This window comes from Trachurus japonicus, chromosome 4 (genome assembly GCF_045865225.1).
Source record: "Trachurus japonicus isolate A0001 chromosome 4, Traja_1.0".
Lineage (NCBI taxonomy): Eukaryota > Metazoa > Chordata > Actinopteri > Carangiformes > Carangidae > Trachurus > Trachurus japonicus.
The window spans coordinates 4,680,853-4,700,647 of NC_140910.1; the positions used below are offsets into that span (position 1 = coordinate 4,680,853).

General features: G+C 44.0%; 1 pseudogene across 1 annotated transcript in view; it reads left to right on the top strand.

Annotated features, from left to right (window-relative positions):
- Nucleotides 1-629: 629 nt before the first annotated feature.
- Nucleotides 630-19,795, top strand: part of LOC146988314 (carnitine O-acetyltransferase-like) — a 31,177-nt pseudogene continuing 12,011 nt past the window's right edge. Inside the window, exons 1-7 of the transcript XR_015035754.1 lie at nucleotides 630-896; nucleotides 1,966-2,084; nucleotides 9,472-9,525; nucleotides 10,290-10,455; nucleotides 18,486-18,660; nucleotides 18,765-18,940; nucleotides 19,644-19,759. The product of XR_015035754.1 is annotated as a carnitine O-acetyltransferase-like (transcript). The remainder of the gene's footprint in view (nucleotides 897-1,965; nucleotides 2,085-9,471; nucleotides 9,526-10,289; nucleotides 10,456-18,485; nucleotides 18,661-18,764; nucleotides 18,941-19,643; nucleotides 19,760-19,795) is intronic.

Here is a 19,795-nt window from a genome sequence, read left to right on the forward strand (position 1 = left end):
CAGCTATAAGCACATGAAAAGAGAAATGTTTTTAACCTGGATTTAAAAGTGCTTTATACAGTTGGGGCTGATTTCAGTTCTGCTGGTAGTTTGTTCCAGTTGTGAGCAGCATAACAGCTAAATGCTGCTTCACCATGTCTGGCTTGAACTCTGTGCTCCACTATCTGACCTGAGTCAGTAGATCTCAGAGCTCTACTGGGTTTATACTCTACTAACATGTCTTTCATGTATTCTGGACCTAAACCATTCAGTGATTTGCAAACCAGGAGCAGAACTTTAAAATCTATTCTGTAGCTGACTGGGAGCCAGTGTAACGTCTTCAGAACCGGGGTGATGTGATCTGATCTCTGGTTAAAACTCGAGCTGCAGCGTTCTGAATGAGCTGCAGCTGTTTGATACTTTTGGGGGGTGTCCAGTCAGAAGACTGTTAAGAATGAAAGCATGAATCAGCTTCTCCTGATCTGTTTGTTTGTAAATGGTCTCCTTCAGGTGTCAGGTCAGACATAAAGAAAAACCTGCAAACAGATCCAGTGTGTTGTTTTCCCTTGGGGCACAGTCAACATTACTGAGTGAAAACAAAAGCTGTGACATTTGTATTTCGATACATTCTTGTAACCCCTCAGGCAAAGATGGGCAAGATGAAACCTTGTCCATCGGTGACACCAGCAGCTGCTCTTGCTGGCAGAAACCTGACTCAGCAGAGCACGCTGCCCAGTCTGCCCGTGCCCCCTCTGAAGCAGACCTGTGAGCTCTACCTCAGCGTCCTGGAGCCCATGGTGGAGCCACATGAGCTGAAACACACAGAGAAGCTGATGGAGGACTTTCTGAAACCAGGGGGGGTTGGAGAGAGACTGCAGAGGGGCCTGGAGAGGAAAGCAAGCAACACTGACAACTGGGTGAGTTCAACAATATATCAACATATCTGTTTGCTTTTTATATGACAATCTGGGCCCAAAAGTAATCTGATCGGATTTTGGATAATGGATTGGCTCAACTCTTGAGAATGGGTTGTTCAAAAGTAAAAACAGATTCTGATATCAGATTAGATCACGTAATCCAGTCTTGGTTTTAATCTGGATCAAACCCTCAGTTTGTGTTGTTCCAAAAATTTAGTAGGATCGGGAAAACTTTGATCCAAAAAAATCATGATTATTCTGATCCCAGTTAGGTGGATTCAGGGGGGATTTCAGGAACAAAATGTGATTGAAATTAAATTCAAACTGGTCAATTAAACAACATTGATTTATATTTTGCACCTGATTGTTAAACCATCACAGTGATAAAGTTCATTTTTGATTATTCCACAATGGAAGAACTTTTTCCCCAACTACAGGATAATTTAATGAAATTTGAAGTTGAATTTTGAAGTTTGAAATATTCACAGTGTATTTGACTAGTGTACTGTATATTTTTTAAGACATTGAAGAAACAACCAAGAGCACAACAATACATACACCCCCTTTTCAAATAACCCCCATGCTGCTGTTGTTTACAGACCTAACAGCCTTCAGTGTGATATGCAGTCCCATTTAGAGCACTCATTATCTGGATTTGGTCGTCTTGAAAAGTTTGTCTATCTGGAATGTACCAATCCAACTTTGCTTTGAACAACTGGGATAAAAATAAAATTATATGTTCAGAGCTTTATAAGTGGCCTACGTATTTAACAGAGAAGTTACACAGCACAAGTACTTTTGATGTATTTATATAATCTATAGTAGAGAAAATTTATTTTTACTGTCATTGCCAGCAGTCATTTCAACCAGAACGGAAACTTGAAGTTTCCACGCTGCACCGCATCCTACACTTCAACACTTCATACAGTTACATCCAGGAGGAGATCAGAGCATGTTACTGTCATCACCTCTTGTAGATGTAATTTATATCACCCTCAGACTGGGAGAAGATCACGTCACAAACATCTCAATCGCTCCTGTCTTTTTGTTTGCACCTTTTCGTTTACAGTTGACAGAGGGGTATATCAAGTGTGAGTATCTGGACAAACGGAAGCCTCTGACAGTTTTTTCAAACCCCGGCACAGTCCTTCCCCACATGGGCTTCAGGAGTAAAAAGGAACAAATAAGGTAAACACACACACAGAATCAGAATCAGCTTTATTGGCCAGTATGTTTACACACACAGAAACTTGTTTTGGCACTTTTGTCTCATACAGAAAGTGTCAAAAAGACACAGACAGACAAGAACAAGACGATGTATACAAAACAATCAAAATATGTCCAAATAAAATATATAAATACAAAAAATGTAAACGGTACTATACATTACTATACATAATGTGCAGAGACTGTGATGTGCAGTAAGAAAATGTGCAATCAGGCAGAAAGGGTGTGACCTTTATTTCAGAATTTAACAACTATGGGCCCTAGTTTCTTAGACCGGGTGAAGTCTAACCTCAGCGCAGCTTCGCCACGCGAACGAGGTGTGTCTAGGTCCATTTCGCAAGATTGGTGGGCCGCGCAGTCAGACTTAGACCAGCGCAAGCCCTCCCCTCGTCCCTCCCACCGGCGCAAACGGCAAAGAGGGAGGAGAGAGGGCGGGAGGGAGACAGGAGGAGGAGAAGTGGGATTAACACAGCCGATTCGGATCTTCACCAATCAAAGGAGCTCCTCTCCTCACCTTTAACTGCGCCGCGGGTGATGCGCACTGCAAGTTTGTCATTTTATACTTTGACATGGACGGAGGAGACAGCGACGCCAGAGGCAGAGAAAAAACCTGACATGCATCCAGTGATGTGGCACTTTTTGGATTGTAATTTAAAAGTCTGTGACGAAAAAAGAAAGAGACATGTTATTAAGTTTTTATTTGATTAAGTAGATTTCGTCGCGTCTTTTTTCGTCAACAAAAAATGCGTGTAAATTTCGTCACAGTCAGTGCTTAAGGGCATTGATTTCGTCTCGTTTTCGTCATGAAAAACCCATCGTTGACGAATATTTTTCGTCTCGTCTCGTCTGACGAAATTAACACTGGTTAAGACCAAGGGGGCAGTTGTCGGTCTGAGAAGTGAAGCTCACTTCCGCGTTCAAAAAACTGCAATCCCCTCGGCTGTCGCTGGGGGCTGGTGTCAGAAGGGAGCATTCTCCATTAAAATCGCCGACTTTACATCCTCAATAAACATGATCAAAGCCTGGTGTCAGAACGTTTTTTGGTCTCAATCGATAAGTTTCTACCCCCGCACACACTCTGAGGGGGGTGAATTTTTACTGTTTTACTGTTATTAGGTTAAAACTCTGGCCAATTAGGGCGCGGAAACGTTGAGTGACAGGTCCGGAGCGGCCCGTGGACAGCTGCTTCGAGGCCAGTGGGCGGGTTCTCGGCCGGCCAATCCAACATGGCGCTGTTCAGGCCGCCATATTTGAGTCACAAAAACGTCTCCCCAAAACCAATGGGTGAGGTCACGGACGCTACGTCCATTCTATTTACAGTCTACGGTTAAAACTGGGCTCACTTGTCAATGTGCTGCTTGGCCTCCTCAATGTCCTTCTTGACCTCAGGTGTAATGTTGAAGTGTAGTTTCTGGGGCATGGGCAAAGGCTCCTCTGGAGGCCGAGTGGTCTTTGGCTTCATCCTGTTTCCAGAATGAACGGAAATGAGACGTGAGACAGAACAAACTCTAATTTGGCAAAGAATAAAAATCCACAATTGACGGTGGTTCATAAAATACATAAAAGTATGGACATCTGACGGCTGAGCAGCCTTCCTATTTGAAACTAGCTGGTTTATATTCACTCGTACCAGAGACGGGGGCTCGAGTCATTGTGACTTTGGGCCCTAGTTTCCTAGCCTCGTAAACCAGCCTCTCGCGGAAATGCATTTCATTTCATTTCTTGGGAGAGTCTGGCCTCATCCCCCCTCTAAGCGTTTGGGGTGGGCGGGAGTAGTAGCAAAGACGGTTTAATATCTTTGGTAGTAGCGTTGACAGACAACCCCATTCAGCCAATCAGCAAGTTGGTGTAGTGACGGGGCTTTGCACCAGTCGGTCCCTGATTGGCCAACGTGCTGTGTCAATCACAGCGGGCGACGCTGATTGGCTCGGCCTTCTGAGGGTTTCAGTCCAAACGCTTAGAATGGGGATGAGGCCAGACTCTCCCTTGGAATGAAATGAAATGCACTTCCGCGAGAGGCTGGTTTACGAGGCTACTAGTTTCCTAGACCGAGCGAAGTCTAAGCTCAGCGCAGCTTCGCCACGCCAACGAGGCGTGTCCAGGTCCATTTCGCAAGTTTGGTGGGCAGCGCGGTCCGACTTAGGCCAGCGCAAGCCCTCCCCTCGTCCCTCCTACCGGCGCAAACGGCAAAGGGGGAGGAGAGAGGGCGGGAGGGAGACAGGAGGAGGAGAGAAAGGCCGATTCGGATCTTCACCAATCAAATGAGCTCCTCTCCTCACCTTGAACTGCGCCACGGGCGATGCGCACTGCAAGTTTGTCATTTTATACTTGGACATGGACGGAGGAGACAGCGACGCCAGAGGCCGAACCTCTCCCAGGAGGAAACAGCTGTTTTGGTCCGGAGGTCCGAGCTCAGAGTGACCAATAATGAGTTTACTAATATCCTTAATCAGGTTTGATCTGATACACTGAGAACCCCTGTCCAATGTAAGAAACAACAACTAATAAACTAATAAAGAAACTCACATTTATTCAAACCCTGTGTAAGCAAGATGAGAGGTGTAATCACAACATAAACAAACACCATGCGGGATGAAATCAGCGTAAAGGACGCTCTCTCTCTCTCTGTCCGTCTCTTTTTTTTCTGTGATAGAGATGCTGAGTATACTGTAGTAGGCTATATACTGACTATCTGATACCGAGGATGTTGTGGTGGACTAAGAGAGATGAAGATTTGTGTTTTGTTTTTCATTACGGCTGCGTGATGCGGTCGCTCGCCGCTAATGAATTAATAAGTAAATAAATAAATAAAGCGATCATCACAAGGGCAGAGTGCATATCTCAACACGGCAGCGACATGCAGTCATCCACCCTCAGTCCTGCTTTTGGGACATCCACAGCTGCTTTTCAGTGCCAGTTCGTCCCTGCTGTGTTAATTCAGGTGGAGTTTCCATTACGCGTGCCACAGCCTTTGATCTCTGCTTTGATCTGACGTCAGATGTGACGGGACAATCTATATAGATATAAATTCACGTGTTGATTCCGTTAGTTGCATTAAATAGTGGTTATTGTGGATATTTATTGCATTGAAATGTGTCTGGAACTGTGGAGATCTGCCTGTGAGGTCTTGGTGACGTGTGTGCACTGCACGTCAGTCAGCCAAACTTCCACTGCACCTGCTGCGCTCCGCCCTGCGCTGAGAGTAGACCTGGTTTGAGGTGGCGAGCTTTCAGCGCAACCTCAGCGGGACATTTTCGCACAAAACTTCCACTGCACCAAGCTGAATCTGTGACGCCTCCCCCTGCTGCGCAGCCACGCCTATCTCAGCGCAGCGCGATCTACCAATCTTCCAATCTGACTTTGCACTAGGCTGCGCTGGTCGAAACTTGCATTAGACCAGCTGCGTTACCTTGCGCCACCTGCGCTGCGCCAGTAAACTAGGGACCTATGAATGTTTATTTATTGCTATGATGCAAAGTTTTTCTCTCTGTTCTCTCACTGCTGCTCTGAATAAACACAGATACTGATGATGAATTCTGTCAATAGAAGCTTAGAGTCACAATGACAGAAACTCATCTAATTGAGATCTAGACAAATAAAGATTAAGTTTTGTGTTTAATGAAATTTAATGAAAAACATCTGATACAGGACATAAATCCTTTACATCAGACTCAAATAAATAACAATATACAAAAATTAAACACAAATATACCAACCCATACATAATCACTAAAATACATATAACAGAATAATCCCCAAAAATCTCAAGAAAACTACAGAAGAAAAACAAAAACAAGAAAGAGAAAGAAACAAACACAAAACAAAATAATTCATACCCTTGCCCTGTAATTATATAAAAAGTCCTTGTTTGACCAACATTGATTGAGTCTATTTTTAAAAGAGTTCACTGACGGAGCCTGTACTACATCCTCAGGAAGCTCGTTCCATACTCTTACAGCTCTGAGTGCAAAAAAATATTTTCTTTTGTCACAACGACACCTTTTTGGTAGGAGTTTTAAGGAATTCCCTCTTACTTCATAACTATTATTCCAGAAACTAACAACCGGCTCCACCGTGGGGTCATATATTTTATGTACAAGTTTATACACCTCAATCATGTCACCTCTATACCTCCTATTTGATTGATTGATTGAATTTATTTATTTAAAACAGGGACAATGCACAAAAAAAACATTAATCTTGTAAAACAAGAAGAGATGCTTTGAGCCAGGTTATAGCAACAATTGCTAATTTCTGCCTGTAGTCCCTGGGCAGGTAAAGTGCTAAACAGATACAATATTAAGATTAATCGAAATTAGACATAATAACCATAATATTTAAAAAATTGACAGAATGCACTAATAAAAGCAGGGAAACAAGAGCGCCAAATCATAAAGTGCACAATAGAGACCAACAGCACATACACTCTCTCTCACTCTCATCACACATTCAAACACATACACATACAATACACAGATAACAATCATCCTCCTCTAATAATCACACTCATAGCCAGACACATACACACACTCAGATAATACTCAACAATGTGTGCAAACTTGCTTACTTAGTAACCAGCGCTTTGACAGGCATGAGAATGTGTGAGGATTTGTACATAGAATAAGTTCTGTGGGAAGGACATTCCACTGACTCATGGCCACACATGAAAAAGAAGAGCTGCCAAACTGAGTTCTACGTTGAGGAATACTACACTCACCCCTCGTTACAGATCTAGTTAGACGTACTGTGTTTTCAGAGCAGAGTGTCACAAACTTTTTCAGAGGGGGGGCATAAGCATTATGAATAATTTTGTGAAGTATAGACAAACATTTGAGTGTATAATCAAGTTTTCAAAGCTCAACATATCATATTTGGCAAGTACATGGCAATGATGGTAATGCCGTGGTTTTTTGGCATGGATCTTAAGACTACTTTTGTACAATAACTCTAGTGGTTTTGTAACTGTTTTACATGCCTGAGACCAGGATGTAACACAGTACAAAAAATGGGGCTTAATCATTGCATTTAAATATGTACTTGATGCCTCAAGGGTGAGAGAATTTCTTATGTATCTGAAATAGTGTTGTCACGATACCAACATTTTGGTACCGGTATCGGTACCAACATGTTTTTCGATACTTTTCGGTACTTTTCCAAATAAAAAGAGAACACAAAAAATGTCATTATTGGCTTTATTTTAATAGAAAATTTTAGAACTATAACATATGTACCAGTAAATAATCACTAAATCAGTAAACAGTCACTGCTGCTGCAGGATTAAATTTCCATCTATATTATTCTGAACTCTTCCTAAATTAAAACATTAGTGGTCTGTTTAAAAATTAATATCAACTTGTTTTCTTTGCATTATTTGAGGTCTGAAAACACTGCATCTTTTTTTGTTATTTTGACCAGTTGTAATTTTTGGGAGAAATTGTCATCAGTAGTTTATAGAATGAAACACAAACGTTCACTTTACTCAAACACACATACCTATTGTTTCCCATACGTAGACCAAATTGATCCCCCCCCTCCGCTCCTTCGCTGTGTTCACTCACTCACTCACAGAGAGAGAGAGAGAGAGAGAGAGAGACTATGCATGCCAGTGGTGGTGCGCGGTAAAAACGAAACTTACCGTATCAACCAGCAGTGTTTGCATTAATTAACGAGTCTGTAGCAGCCCGTCTCTCTCTCTCCCGCGCGGCGCACACACACACATAAACACAGGCACATGGACAGGTGGCGCTGTAATGGTAATTTTAAAAAAAAGCACCTTGCTTCGTTTGTGACTCGCTCACTCGCTCGCCGCGGCTCAAATTACAATGTGGCGACTTCACGGAGCGACGTCACCGCTGCCGGCGGCGCAAAATGAAAGTACCGGTCCCATCTAAGCGCAGTACCGTTTTAAATGCGTTAGTACCACCGGTACCACTCTAGTACCGGTATACCGAACAACCCTAATCTGAAATTAGCTAAATTATATTTCAACGTGTTACTCAGCTTTTTGACATGCCCTTTAAAACTAAGTGTTGGATCCAACGTTACCCCCAGGTATTTAAATTGTTCTACATGTTTTATTTTTTGCCCATTTACTACAATATCAGGGTAACTTTTAAGTTTACACCTATTTGTAAAGAACATGGTCACAGTTTTTTCCACATTTAACGTGAGGCATGAGTTGTATAACCAATCACTAACCTTGTTCATTGCCTTTGTTAATTTCACAGCCACCTCTGTTACATTTTTCCCATGAGTATACAATACAGTGTCATCGGCATACATTACAGTGTTAACATCCTGACAGACAGAGGGCAAGTCATTAATGTATAAACAAAACAGCAGTGGCCCTAAAATTGACCCTTGTGGGACTCCCAGTGTGGATGCTAGAAATGGAGATAGTGTACCATTCACTCGTACACACTGGTGTCGACCACTTAGGTAAGATTTCACCCAATTTTGTGCATTGATAGAGAGTTCATAATTTTTTAATTTATGTAACAGCACCTCGTGATTTACTGTATCAAAGGCCTTGCGTAGATCAAGGAAGACTGCTCCCACCACTCCTCCCTGATCTAGGCTGGTTTTAATTTCCTCAAGGAAGTAGCAGCAAGCAGATTCAGTAGAATGTTTCTTTCTGAAACCAAACTGCATTGGATGTAAAAAGGACTTAGAATCCAGATGTGCAGCTAGTTGCTCTGCTACGACCTTTTCAATGACCTTTGAGATGGCTAGACAAGAGTTGGCAGTTTCAAGTGCCTTAATCTTTCTTCATATGACATCACATTCAGACCTGGAATTAATTTGGTTACTCGTCTCTGAACTGCTTCAATTTTTTCAATATATTTTACTTTATATGGACACTAGACAGAGCTAGCAAATTCAAGATGAGATCTCACCAGAGCTTTATACAATGGTAAAACAATTTCCTTACTTAAGTTTGTGAAGTTTGTGTGTTGTTAATGAACCAGAGAGTGACCACAACAAACAATACTGCCTTTGCCATTAATGCATCTGTAGTTTTCCAGTAAGGAAACACTGTCGTCTATATAGTCTATAGCTGTGATGTTTTTGTTGGAGGGCAGCGGTCAACCCTGATAAACCCTGTCTGATTGGTTCGTGAGACACACAGAGCACACAACATCCCTCCTACTTCTCTGAACAGGAACTAATACACATGATCAGATCCCAGTGTTGTCCTGCAGGCCACTCTCTGAAGGCTGAAAAACCCTATGATCTAATCAGGTTCATTGTGGATCAGTGTTGAGGTTTTGGGTTGTGGGTGAATGACCTGTACGAGCCAGAATACAGTTCTTGTTAAAATCGTCCTTACTTTGTTTTCTCTGTGTAGGTTTGCTGCTGAATTTGCATCAGGTTTCCTGAATGCAAGTGCAATGGTTGATAAGTGAGTACCGACCTTAAATTGTCATCATTTTTCCAGACATCTGTACTTGGAGTTTAACCTCAAGCTCATTAACAGACCGGTCTTATCCAGGCCTGATGCTCTTCTTGTATCCAGCCAAGACTTATTGTCTTAAAGGGATAGTTCAACATTTTGGCAAATTGGCCCATTGCCGTAATCCCTGTAGTTTTAGGAGTAGGTTCGTTACCTTTATTTGTTAGCGCAAGCTATTTTTAGAACGGCGGAGCAGAGCCGTGAGCTGTTCAGAGCTACGTTCCGTTATTATCTCATAGCGTGGTGAATTTGCTGGTCACAACTTGTCCACCAGAGCGTTTTGGAGTTGTTGGATTGTGTATTTGATGAGTTTGATGAGGGAAACCAAGAAATCCCATTAGCCTCCGTAGTGTAGCTCTGAGCAGCTCGCGGCTCTGCTCCGCCGTTCTAAAAACAACTTGCACCGATGAACCTACTGCTATGAGTATAGGGATTATGGCAATGGGCCAATTTGCCAAAATGTTGAACTATCCCTTTAAGTGCATATTTCAAAATGTCAGCTGTAACAAAGGTTTCTTAAAAACACTGCATCACCAATGAAGACATACTGACCTTCAAGACTTGTGTTATAGCTAAAGAGGCTACAGCTGAGTCAAGATGGAAGCAGCTCTATATAACTTCAAATAGTCCTCAGCATCCAGTGAATCAGGCAGCTTGAGTTGTAAATGTTGTAGTTTGGCTGAGTTCATGTTTAATGAGTGTATGTTTTGTAGTGACAAAGTACCAGTGGACTACATGGGAGGGAGGCCGCTGTGTATGAAGCAGTACAGCCAGGCGCTGTCATCCTGCCGTATCCCTGGTCTGAAGACGGACTCTCTGGTGTTCCACGCCAAGACACCCAATGCCCCCAAACACATCAGCGTGGTGCACAACGGCCAGGTCAGGGTTCCAGCCAGGTCATCTGGCACAATCAAACTGTTCACGGCCTCCCAACTCTAAATTATACATAACTACATACAGCTACATGGGGAGGGGGGCATGTGTCCCGGTGCTGATGAATGCTTTTTAATTAAAGGGGAAATATTATGGAAATAACACATGCCCCCCCTCCCCTACGTCCCTTTTATCTTCCTAGGGAATTCCCACAGCTTTTTTTCATTTTGGTGTATATCCACCCTAAAGCTAAGCCATCTGCAGCTTCTGACCATATTATGTCCACACAACAGGTTTGAACTTATCTCCCCAGACTCTCCTAAATTCGTCCTTGGTGACTTTAACCACTGCAGTGTTGACAATAAATTTCTTAAAGGTTTTTATCAGTATGTCACCTGCACCACACACATGGGGAAGACCCTTGATAAATGCTATGGCTCTGTTCCTAATGCATATAAATCTGTTGCCCTGCCCCCTCTTGGATCTGCTGATCATGCTTCCATTCTGCTTGCACCATCATACTTACCTGTTGTGAGGAGAGCGGATAAGGCCATTAAGGATATCAAGCAATGGACAAGTGACAACATTGAGAGGCTACAAGGATGCTTCGAAGCAGGGGCGGGGTTAGGGGATGGCTACTTGGGCTCAAGCCCCGGATGTTTTTGCCAAAGCCCCGAATGTTTTACAGTAGGGGCAAAAAAAACCTCAACGCGGTTTATGTCAGTCTCCCTCCGCTGACCGCACCAGTCTGAAGTGTAGCCTCATGGACGTCGGAACTGTTTATTGAGAGGTGGGGATTTGTATTGGGAGGGTCGGGGGAGAGACGCATAGCCTCGTAAACCAGCCTCTCGCGGAAATGCATTTCATTTCATTTCTCGGGAGAGTCTGGCCTCATCCCCCCTCTAAGCGTTTGGGATGGGCGGGAGCTGGGCGGGAGTAGTAGCAAAGACGGTTTAATATCTTTGGTAGTAGCGTTGACAGACAACCCCATTCAGCCAATCAGCAAGTTGGTGTAGTGACGGGGCTTTGCACTAGTCGGTCCCTGATTGGCCAACGTGCAGTGTCAATCACAGCGGGCGATGCTGATTGGCTCGGCCTTCTGAGGGTTTCAGTCCAAACGCTTAGAATGGGGATGAGGCCAGACTCTCCCTCGGAATGAAATGAAATGCACTTCCGCGAGAGGCTGGTTTACGAGGCTAAGAGACGCACACTTATCAGTGATTATGTGATTTGAAGTTACTTTATAATAGCATACCGCATTCCATCAAATAATGGCCTGTATTCAATCATTACACGAACAAAAAAAGGTCGGCCCTATATACAAGCCGGGTCAAAAAAAACCAAAAAACTCATGTGTGGACTGTCTGTGAAGACTGACGGGAGTGAAGCTGTTCAATGTTACAGAACTTTCATGACCACAAAATATTAATAACCAGCAATTTAATTTGTTTGTTTGTTCTTAAACTAATGTAGCAATGTGCAAAGCCTCATGGGAAATGCGTCAGCCTGTCACTGTGAAAGTTATCATTAAACTAGCGGCTACGGCTAAAAACAGATCGACTCACGGAAGCTACCCAGCAAACCTTATCAGTCCTGCCCGTGTGTTACGTTATCTATAAGTTATATTATTTTAGCAAGACAACACAGTCCGTGCTTTACTGCAAGTGGGCCAGGGGGCGTTGGTACGCGGACCGCGGTTTGAGCCGGCGGAGCCTCTCACATCACAGCAGCAGCCTACTCTGTCTTCTCCATGGGCACGCAAGCATGTTGGTGAGTAGGACAAGACCCGAAACGAAACCGTGGCGTTTGCAGCGCGCTGTTAGTAAAATCAATTTGCAGAGTAGAGTAGTTGAGAGGGGGAAATAAAGGAGTAAACATGACTGGATGTAATGTTATGGTCAGCAGTGTTAAGTAGGCTAAATCTGCTTGGGAGGCACTAATTGCAGCTCTTTCACATTCTGTATATGTAATTTCTTTCTTTTCTTTTCTTTTTTTTTTTTAGCTATAGATAAAAGTAACAATGTGTTAAAATGCACCAGAGTATGGGAAATGGTGTAGCCTTTATAAAAAAAATTCTGGGGGAGGCCCCCAGACCCCCAATTAAGTTGTTTCACCCACATTTATTTATTTATTTTTGCTTCTGGCACTCATATATTTTGCCATATGGAATGACAACATAGCTCTGTTTGAGCGGTGAGCGGCACAGAAATATGTAAATTGTGTGTGTGTGTGTGTGTGTGTGTGGGGGGGGGGGTTGGGGCCGATGGTGGGCCGGTGCGGTGCCCCACTCCGCCCCTGCTTGAAGTGAAGGGGGATTCTTCGTCAACTCCCCGGGGCGGCCGCCTCGTTGCTGCACGAGACTGTCTTTTGGCTTTTTCCCAGCATCCCTTGCTCCTTCCGCTCACGTCAGACTTAAAGGGATAGTTCACCCTAGAATGATATTTCGCTCATTATCTACTCACCCTCATGTTGACTAAGGGCTGGAAGAAGTTTCAGATTCCTCCGTGGCTTCTCTGAGTTACAGGGGGTCTCGGCATAGCAGTGCATGTCCATATAACGGTTGCAAAGGGACACCGGAGCTCTTCGTAAAAAAACACACACAAAAAAACATCCAAATACCTCCATGATGCTCGTATGTAATGTCCGTCTTGTGCTGAAGCCCCAAATTGCGTAATTGTCCCGAAAAAAATTAAATAAGTCTATATTTTAAGCTTGTTTGTGGCGGAAGCTTCTCGAAGCTCCTCTTCCTGGTCCGTCCAAATCTCGCGTGATTCGCAGTAACCGCACTGACGCATACTGACGCCGGCGCAAATCACGTGAGATTTGGACGGACCAGGAAGAGGAGCTTCGAGAAGCTTCCGCTACAAACAAGCTTAAAATATAGCAGTGGCGGCTGGTGGTCAAATTAGTTGGGTGGGCTAATAAATAAATTATACCCATTAAATGGTTAACACAGCTAAAAGTTAGGGTTATCCCATCTCACAAAAGTATAGCAACTAACTAGGCCTACACACTGCATTAAGTAAGGGTCTAGTCCAAAACAAAACAAAAAAACTTCACCTGGTTATCTCACACACTCTCTCTCTCTCTCCCTCTCTCACGCACGCACGCACACACACACAGACGCACGCACACACGCACACGCGCGCGCGCGCGCACGCACGCACACACACACACACACACACACACAAACACTTACTTACACGCACGCACGCACGCACGCACACACACCCGACGATATTGCTCAATTAAAAAATAAATAAATAAATAAAAAAGACGATATATGCAGCTCATATCGACGGCCTTTCTGGTCTGTTATCGCCATGTCATTTAAGTCTGGTGCTCCCGGTGAGTTTAGAAACTAGATTCTCCGCTTCGTTCATGTTAGCAAAGACAGTTTAGAGCAGCAAAGTAATGCTACCTGTGATGCTAGCGCCTAGCGCCGCTGTTTTGTCTTCTCCCTCCCACAACAACACAACTTTTCCTCCGGTTCCTGTCATTGGTCTGAAAACAGCGGTGTTGGGCTAAATGAAATTAGCCCCAATGACAAGTTAACCAAGGGGGCGGGACATGACGCCTGTCAGTCACTGACCCTGCGTCAGCCCCCTGCTGATTGGTCAGAACCGCTCGGCCTGTGGGCTGAATGAAATTAGCCCCAACAGTCGGTGAATGGCGAGGGCGGGACATGGCACCTGTCAATCATCCACAGTCGGAAAATGAATGAGAGCAGACTGGGTGAGCTCGGGCTGATTAAAATTAGCCCATTTAGAGATATCCTGTGTTTTTCTTGAAACTATTTAATATTGTTGCCAGTTCCGATTTTACTAAGACTTAGAACAATCTTTTGTATGTTATTTAGAGAATATAATATAGGCTATATATAATATTTTTTCCTCATCTTTTGTTGTGTAATGCAGGGAGGGCTTAGCCCCACTAGCCCATTGATACCAGCCGTCACTGAAATATAGACTTATTTAATTTTTTTCGGGACAATTACGCAATTTGGGGCTTCAGCACAAGACGGACATTACATACGAGCATCATGGAGGTATTTGGATGTTTTTTTGTGTGTGTTTTTTTACGAAGAGCTCCGGTGTCCCTTTGCAACCGTTATATGGACATGCACTGCTATGCCGAGACCCCCTGTAACTCAGAGAAGCCACGGAGGAATCTGAAACTTCTTCCAGCCCTTAGTCAACATGAGGGTGAGTAGATAATGAGCGAAATATCATTCTAGGGTGAACTATCCCTTTAAGCGGCCAGGTAACCAGGCAACCAATCAAAACATTACACAATATGGCAGCCCACCTGCTCAAACCTACGGAAGTGACCTCAACAGTAGCCTATGGTCATGTTTTATATTTTCTTTTTTTTATGATGTAACACCTGTGGATCCTTCAGGACATTGCTTTTGTCTACCTCAAATTTCCAGTATAGGCCTATCACAGTCAGCAACAAAGACAAAAAAAAAAGGCAGATTTGTCTTCCTCCCTCTGGGCTAAGCCTCGGATCTCCCATGAACCTAGATCCGCCCCTGCTTCGAAGCCACTGATTGGACCAACCTAATAGTAACATCAATGAGCAGGTGGACACTGTAACATCATATATTTCCTTTTATGTGGACAACATCATTCCCACCAAAACCACCACCATTTTTCCTAACAATAAACCATGGGTGACAAAAGAACTCAAAGCCCTTCTCAACAGGAAAAAGAGAATATTCTTTACTGGTTCTGACGGAGAGAAAAAGGAGATCAATAAAGAGGTGAAGCGGGCCATAAAAATTGCTAAGCTGAGGGACAGGGACAAAGTTGAGCAAAAGTTCAAGAGTGGGAACCTGCGTGCAGCCTGGCAAGGCCTTAAAAACATGGCAGTGGCCATCCATGTTGAAGGCAGCAGTCCAGCGTCACTGCCTAATGACCTCAACTTATTTTTCACTAGATTTGAGACTGACAACAGCACCCAGCTGGAAACAAGCATCACTTCACTGGAAACTGGTGGTTCTGCTCTGAATATTTGTACTGAAGAGGTGGTGAGAAACACTGCACCTGGACCTGATAAGATCTGTGGCCGAACTCTGAAGTACTGTGCTAACCAGCTAGGGGGGGTGTTCCAGCTCCTCTTCCAGAGCTCTGTTGCCAGCTGCAGTTCCCCAGTTGTGGAAACACTCTACTGTCATCCCCCTCCCCAAGAAAAGCACTGTAAAGATGCCGAACGATGCTTTGGAGAGGGTCGTTAAAAATCACATCGTCACAGCAGTGGACTCTGAGCTGGATCCGCTCCAGTTTGCATATCGGGCGAGGAGAGGGGTGGACGATGCAAAAGTTTTTATCATAGACACCATACACAAGCATCTTGAATCCCCGAACACAACAGCCAGGTTGCTGTTTGCTGATTTCTCCTCTGCATTCAACACCCTGCAGCCACATATTCTAGCTGAAAGACTCACCACCCGCTTTCATCTTGATAACAGTCTCATTCTTTGGATCCTGGATTTTTTAACCAACAGGCCACAAGTTGGGTTTCCATCCACCTTTTCTTATGCGCATTTTATGAAAATGCGCATAAATACTTGAATGGAAACGCCAGAAATTCGAATAAAGGCAGTAAATGCGCATAAAAGTTTATACGCTTGGAGGGGGTGGATTTGTCAGCGTATCGAATAAAGGAAATGCGAGTTTTTGTGATGGAAACAGATTATGCGAATTGAGGCAGAGTTTGTGGGTGAAGCTGCTGGACTTCACCCAGCGACGCCCCGGTCTCCCAGCTCTCCTCTCTGCACCGCAACACAAACGCGCTCCGTAACCCATAATCTTTTGTTTATGACGGTTAAGACTACACAAACACACGCCGTAACATCGTTATGTAACTTATTGATTTTTCACCGGCTTCGTATGTAAACAGATGCACATGGAGGAGAGGAGCATAACCAAAACAGCGGAAAAGCGAGCGGACTTGGACAGTTCCTACTGTCTTTCTGTGTAAATATCTCATGTTACAACATGAAAACCTGCAGTTTATATTCAAGTGCGGCCTATAGGCTATATGTATTTTCTTTTAAAATGTAGCTGGTGCGGATTATACAGGTGCGTCTATAGTCCGGAAAGTACGTAAATTGTCCATGATGTTGAGTGTCAGCTGAGTGTCAACTGTTGGATACAGTCACGCTCTCTTATGACGTAATCTCACGGTGCACTCCTCCTAATCGCAAAACACTAATGAATGGAAACAGGCATAAATTCGCTTTGCTTTTTGCGCATTTTCACAAAATCCGCTTTTAAATTCGGATGGAAACCCAGCTACAGAGAGTGCTGGTTAAGCTCCAGACATGATCTATCACACCATTAAACAAAGTCACTTAGAGACGACCTGTGGTGGTGGGAGGAGCCAGACAGAAGGGACAGGAGGACTGTGTCGTCGGCAAACTTAACAAGATGGCAATTGCGGTGGGTAGACCTGCACTCACCAGTGTAGAGAATGAACAGGAGAGGGGAGAGAACGCAGCCCTGCGGTGAACCAGTTGAAGTGTAGATGGGATCAGAAAAAATGTTATTAAATGCAAATGAGCCACTGCTTGCCCCTACCTGGTTATTGGTACCAGGTAGGGGTGGTATTATGCAAATTACAACAAACCACATGGATTTTAACTATAGGAAGCCTGAAAATTACAGATTTTTTTTGTCAATTCTCACATTTTGGGGGCTGGAAGGCAAGACAAACACCCAAATATACGGAGCCTTCAAAAAGTGTTATTCAATACAATTCAATTCAAAAAACTTTATTTATCCCCGAGGGGTAATTTAAGAGCAAGCTGAGCAGTTCAAGTAAAATCACATAGACGGGGCGGTGCGTGGCGCAGTGGGTAGAGCGGCCGCCCCATGTAGAGGCTACAGTCCTCGCCGCAGGCGTCCCCGGTTCGAATCCCGCGTCGGGCAGACCTTTCCTGCGTGTCATTCCCCCTCTCTCTGCCTCCCCATTTCCTGTCTATCTCTACTGTCATCACTATCAAATAAAAGGCAAAAAGCCGAAAAATATACTTAAAAAAAAAAAAAAAAATCACATAGACAACAAACACACACGCGCACACACACAAAAATGAAATAATAAATAAATAAATGCAACTTTAAAGTGCAGTGCATTCATGTCCTTCAAGTCCAATCCAACCCTCCACACAGTTCATGCCTGGAGGTGGGTGGTTGGGTCGGGGTGGGTTGGAGTGACTGGATGGGGATGGGCTGGGGGGGGCTCCACACAGTTCATGGGCCAGCGATGGCTGCGAGTTGAGCAGGAGGACAGCTCTGGGCACGAAGGTTGCCCTCCTTCTCTGAGTCCTGCAGCCCAGGCATCGGAGACGACGCCCAGAGGGGAGCCACTCAAATGTGGAGAAGAGGGGGTGAGATGAATCCTGAAGGATCCTGCTGGCTTTCCTCAAGGTCTGTTGCTCACAGAGGGTGGAGAGAGGTCTTAGAGGGAGACCAATGATTCTGGAGCAGAGCTTTACAACACCAAACAGCCGGTCTCTATTTTGGAGTGAGATGGAATGGAGCCAGCATGTGAAGGAGAAGGTGATGATGCTCTCTATGAAGGAGTAATAGAATGTTGTGAGGATGTTTTTGCTCACACTGAAGGAGTTCAGCTTCCTCAGGAGGTACTGGCGTTTCTGTCATTTTTTAAGAATCTCATCGGTGTTGTGGTCAAACTTCAACTGGTGATCAAATACTGTACCCAGGTACTTGTATCTCTCCACTATTTCCACTGGTTCCGCGTGGATGATGGTGACTTCAGCCTCAGCCAGCTCCCTCTGTCTTTTAGAGAAGGTCACTACCATCTCTTGGGTCTTGGTCACATTAAAGGGACAGGCACTGAAACCAGCCGTTCTGAACAGGGCTGTTTTGAGAGGATGAAATGAGCTGTGATGTTTGATCCTTGGGGTATTTTGACCAAAGTGTGTCACAGACATGTCTTTAAGACACCTGGGAACTATTTTAATTTAATTTTAATCCATTCTTTCTTGTGTGTCCTCCCCTTGAATGCAGTTCTTTGCACTGGATGTGCATAACAGTGATGGGACTCTGCTGACATCCGATCAGCTCTACGTCCAGCTGGAGAGGATCTGTGAAGCCTCACCACACACCACCACGGAGCCTGTCGGCATCCTCACCACACAGTACCGCGACATCTGGAGCAGAACCTACAACTGCCTCATTCAGGGTGAGTTACTCCTGAAGAACCACTGACCTGATTGACCATGTGAAAGTAGAAGCTTGAGATAAATGGCACTGCTGCAGCCTGATCTCTGTCCCTGATGTGTCCAGATGAGACCAACAGAGAATCGCTGTCAGCTATTGAGAGGAGCATCTTCACAGTGTGTTTGGACAATGCACAGACCAGAATGCCAGATGAGACGCGCCAGAGTGCCATTCTGCAGATGCTGCATGGAGGGGGCAGTGAATGCAACAGTGGGAATCGATGGTTTGACAAGGGATTACAGGTGATATAACATAAGCAAATAATGATTATATGGTGTATCAATCAATCAATTTGTTTATTTCGGGCATGTCAATTTAAATCATCATCATCACACTTCATCTTCGTTCAAATAATACAATACACATGGCCGAAAGGGAAAGCGGGAGAAGCAAAAGCTTATCTAGTCCCGCCCCCATAATAATAATATCATGATGCTGGTGACCAATATCACTAATAAGGAAATCACTGTAATGAGATCAAGGCAAGGCAGGGCAATTTTATTTGTATAGTTTTTACAACCAGTTTGTATCAGATAGATGATAGATTGATTGGCTTTGCTGATCCCTTGGGGAAATCCCTTCAGGAAATTTTGGTCCCAGTTGCAGTGCCATAAAAGAGAAAAGGGAAAGCATACGAACAAACAAAAAAACACAAACACAACTCTAAAATAAATAGTGTCAAATGTCAATATGGTCCAGCAACAAAAACTCAAGTGTGCAAATAACAGATAAAAAGGTTAAACATGTGCAAAGGTAGTAGTGGTTGCATCATCCTAAGTGACTTATTGATTAAATGACCAGAAAATTAATTGAAAAATACATAAATAATAAGTCTAATGATGATGTAGTGTTGTGTGTGATGTATGTGATAGTGGGGTGTGATGTTACTAACACAGTTGGGATATGAGGCTAATGTTCGGTTTGCGCATCTTATGTCTTTGTCAGCTAATGATTGGAGAGGATGGGACGTGTGGTGCAAACGCCTTACACTCTGCCGCGGATGGGACAGTCTGTATGGGGCTGGGCGATATGTCCGTAACATTCATGTGAGTAGACCAACAGTAAATGAGCTATTGTAGGTGTTGAGTTTTTGTTCT